Raw genomic sequence first — 4,530 nt, forward strand, 5'->3', positions numbered from 1 at the left:
TAAAAATGTTTGTCTAAACAAACGAGTGCGCGCGTACCAACGAGTAGGCAAAAAATATGAAGAAAAACGTCTGCCATTCATGATGAAGTCCAGCCTATGCCAGCTCTCAAGGCGCCTGATAGGTAGGCAACATCTCGCCTGCAGTGCAGGCGTGTAGTGCGGGGTGGCCTACCCCGAGTCTCGCAGGCGCTGAGCTTCCGAAAAAAGGACGTACTTTCCGGACGACCCCTACACCTGTACCGGATACATGCGTGCGGGTGAGATACAAAGTTTTACAACTATCATTTAGCTGGGAAGGCTAGACCGCCATCCAAATGATTTCCTCGGCCACTAATGTTTGACCAGCAGCGGGCCGCGAGGTAACACGGCCACGGCCCCGGCCCCGGCCCGACGCGTCCAAGAGCAGGAAGTGCTCGCCTCCGTCCAAGCCACCTCACTCTTCCTCCGCCCCCGCCAACCTGCTGACAGGCTGCAGCAATGTCTCTGTGCGACAGTGGGTGGATGTTGCTGGGGCGCTAGAGGCTCTTGCAGGCCACGCGAAGGAAGCGTTTCCTGGTGGAGGCGGAGCGGGTGGGGGAGGCAGGGGGAGGCACAGCACAGCGGGCCGCGGGCCGCGGGCCGCGGGCACAGTAAGCCGATATCTTTCCAAGCTCAAGCCACAACCATACTGGCGGTTAATAAGACAAGCTGAAGGGGACGGTCGCCCCGCTACGGCTCCGACTGTGGCTCCGCCGACACCACTGCACCCGCAGCAGTGCAGCGTCGGTGCAGCGCGACGACGCAGAGGTGAGCGGGGCAATTTCCGGTGGACGGCAGGAGTGCAGACGGTGCAGACTGGACGACTCCGGTCACCGTGTTACGGAGGGAGTAGCAGTGGGAAATGGGAGAGAGGGACGCCATACAGCGCCGCCCTGAGTAACGCGAATCTAAAAACGCCAAATCCACCCGACCAACTAGGCAAAAATGGGGGTGTAAAGAAATAAAGCTCTTAAGGGATTTTGTTAAGCCTACATCGACAACTTCTCTCGTAACTTCTGCAGTCGATTGAGAATGGCAACCCGATGAAGAAAGCTGACATTATATTCAGCGAGGTGTAGTTTTCATTATTTGCGGTAAATATTGCGAACGCGTTGGTGCATGGGATCGTGTTTGAATTGTGGTGTGGGGTGGGAGGCGACCGCGATCGGGTGTCACGTGAGCAGGCCGGCCGGGCCCAAGATTACCGCGAATAAGAGCGTGTTGCGGCCGGGCCGGGAGCCGCGGGCCGGGGGGACCGGGCCCCAGCTGGGCACCTGCAGGGGGGCACCGGCCACCGCGACAGGTGACTGCCGCCGGGCTACACACACACACACACACACACACACCCAGCCGCGCCACCACACATCGCTCCGCTCCACGGACACGGTTCAATAAAAAAATAAAGGCAACCGGCCTCTGGCAACCCGTTCAGCAGATATGCACTTTCCGGGCGTGGCGTTTTGTCCGCGACATCTGCGGCTTTTATTATTATTAACTTTGCACAGGTAAACTGCATATGTCTATTTTAGGCGATTTATTTATTATTAATTTAAACGTGCTTCTTCTTTTTTTGCAGGGCAAAGGGAGCGCACGGCGAGCGACCACCTGAATGACGTGCCGCGGGACGAAGGCGTCACGCAGTGGGGCCGGGCAGGGCCGGGCCCGGGCCCCGGGCCCGCGGGCGCAGCTCGGCAGCAGAACCTCTAATTGTCTACGAATGTCGACGTACGGCGTCCGGGCCTGGCGGCGGCGGGCGACTCAGATGGCGAAGAGAGAGAGAAAGGCCGGTCACAGGAGGAGGGGGGCGCGGTGCAGCGGCACAAAGGACGCCCGTGTCATTCCGTGTTGCAAATGGCTGCGCCGCCAATCGAGGGTAATTTGCAGTACACTCGGGACTGGATTGCCTACCGTGGGGACCGAAAAACTGGAATAGCACAAAAATAAAAGAGGGGGGGGGGGAGGGCGTCGTGGGCACAGCCCGCTGCACTGCTGCGCCGAGGCGAGCCGGTCCTCGTCACCTCCCAGGAGCAATGCCACGCGGGCTTGCAAAACACTCGCGCCCTTCGTCCCTGGCAGTTAGGCCCTCTCCACGCAGAGCACGTGTCGACCCGTACCGTTAGTCTGCCGCTCCACCCCACCCCGCCTCGCCCTTGGCCCCCCTGCGTGCGAGCGCGTGCCAGGGACAAGTAGTAGTGCTCTCCGGCCCTATACATAAATGGGGAGGGACCTTTTCTGTCTCAAGGAAGGACGCCATTCCGTGCACATCATTTGCTTATTGGGATAGATTTCTTACACTTTTGTGACAATATCCACTACCTCAGTCGCAATAAAATTGTAAAAGTTGTCCTAACCTGGCACAAAATAGCCCCCTCCCCCTTTCCCATTGAGTGTGCTCACGCCTGATCGTGCGGAGCGTGCGGACGTCGCGACCCGGCGCGTTATGAGGTGCGGGCCGAGCCACCGCGAGGGCAGCCCCGGCAGCCCCGGCAGCCCCCCGTCAGCCGCTACGGCTCCGCTACGGCTCCGCTATGGCTCAGCTCAGCCACCAACACGCCTCGCGGCCACGCCGTGTTCCGATATGGCCTCGAACTTGGCCGCCGCGGCCGCGCCGTCGCTCGACTCGAGAGCAGACCGCGGGCGCGGCTTGTTCTGCGGGCCCAGCCCAGCAGCTCGGTCCCGCGACCGACACCGACACCCTGCATGCCCCCGGGGTGGATGAAACCAAAGGGCCCCACCCCGCGCCGCAGGTCGGTGGTGGCGACTAGCACTTATTTAACTGTGTTAAACGAGAAAGGACAAATTTGTGTCCAGCCGAGACGCGTTCTTAGAGACATCGTAATCGAAGTGGAAATTTGTAACCATGCTGGATTCAAAAACAGTCATTTGTACCAGAGTTCGGTAAAGATGTAACTTTTTAGAGACAAAGTTGCACCCTGCTGAGATGTGCCTCAGGACGCATCTTATTCACAGTGAGACTGTACCGCTACCGCACGAACGCGAACGGTCGCTTTAGAACCTCGTCTCTGACCATTGCGCCGTACTGCCGTATTCCACGATCGAGTAGGCGATCCGTTCGCACCCGTGCATGCGGTAGCGGTACAGTCTCACTGCGGACCTGCGGAAGTGGGCGGGACCAAACAGCCACCTGATCAGGTAAGGAGAATGCAGCCGCCATGCGCTGAATGCGCTGGTGCCTCGGATGTGGCGGTAGAGAAGAGCTAGAGACACGATAGGGCGGCAGTGTCGATAGGGTTGTTTGGACCGACACCCGACGCGGCCCAGGAAGTGTTCCGTCAAGAGCGCCGTGCTTCCCAAATCGTGGCTGTCCTGGACAGACAGATTGCTTTTGGATCGTAAGCATAATGATTGTCAAAACGCCGGGCCGCTGCGCGCCGGCTGGTCGGTCATGACTCATGACCAGTAACCATCTCACATTATTGTTTTGATTCGCGTCCGGCCAACGAAAAGGGAGGGGGGGGGGGCTTGATGCGCTGATAACAGAATCGCACACAGAGATGTCGTCAAAAGAAACTCTTTTTATTCTGGACAGTCCGCGCCGGGGACGGGGGGCATGAGACCGCCGCGCACCGCGCCTGGCTCCCGGACAGCTATTACGGGACCCCTTTAACCCTTTCAAAGCTGGCGGCGCCAGGCGCGGCGCGCTCCCGAACCCGAAATGACTTCCGGTGACGCCCCAATGGGCCAGCCGCGCAACAACGTGAAAATATGTTATAACCATTTGGCGAAAGCTATTTGTCTCTACTGTACGGCACGTGACGAGGTGAAAAGATCGTTCCGGAACGGAAAGCGGGACGGGAGGGCGGCGTGCTCTCATTCGCCACCAAAACCGGATCTCGCACCCTCCCCGTTGCCGTTCGGACAACTAAGGGACCATCCAGAAAGTACGTCCGACATTTGCCGTGGAAGCCCTCATAGCGCCTGATTGGTAGGCAACATCTTGCCTGCAGTGCATGCGTGCACTGTTGGGTGGCCTACCCCGAGATTCGCAGGCGCCAAGCTCCTGGAATTTGTGGAGCGAACCTGAGAAAAAGCGGACGTACTTTCTGGGAGATCCCTAACTGCTGCAAGTCTCAAAGTACGACGCCTTCCCTCTGCCCTCCCTACCGCCCCCTGTTGGCTTTCGCGCGCTGCAGCTTGCGTAACCCACACAGCCCCAGCCCCAGCCCCGGCCCGTCACCGCCCGGCGGCGCGCGAACTGCATGCAGCAGGAGGCCGACAACCGCACTCCACGGAAAACAGATTACAAGTCAAAGGAAGTGGTGCGGCGGGAGGCAGGGCGACCAAGCGAGTAGTAATCGGGATGATCGATGCACCAAAGACGAGTGAAGATGCTGTAATCATTTCAATGGGGGGATTTCGCTCTTCAATTTGGGGGCCTTCCGACAAGCGTCTCCGCGCGCCCGGAGGAAGGAAACGGGTTGCAATGTGCAGAACGGACACGGTGCGGCACGGCGAGACGTTGCGAGGTGGGCTGCAGGTGGGTGCGGGGGG

At 59.4% G+C, this 4,530-nt stretch overlaps 1 protein-coding gene across 2 annotated transcripts in view; it reads left to right on the forward strand.

Moving 5' to 3' along the window:
- LOC113211925 (guanine nucleotide-binding protein G(I)/G(S)/G(T) subunit beta-1) overlaps window positions 1–4,530 on the forward strand; it is a 35,956-nt gene that overhangs the window by 27,053 nt on the left and 4,373 nt on the right. The gene's annotated exons all lie outside the window — the stretch shown is intronic.

Source organism: Frankliniella occidentalis, unplaced genomic scaffold (assembly GCF_000697945.3).
Source record: "Frankliniella occidentalis isolate FOCC.00 unplaced genomic scaffold, Focc_3.1 Scaffold143, whole genome shotgun sequence".
Classification (NCBI taxonomy): Eukaryota; Metazoa; Arthropoda; class Insecta; order Thysanoptera; family Thripidae; genus Frankliniella; species Frankliniella occidentalis.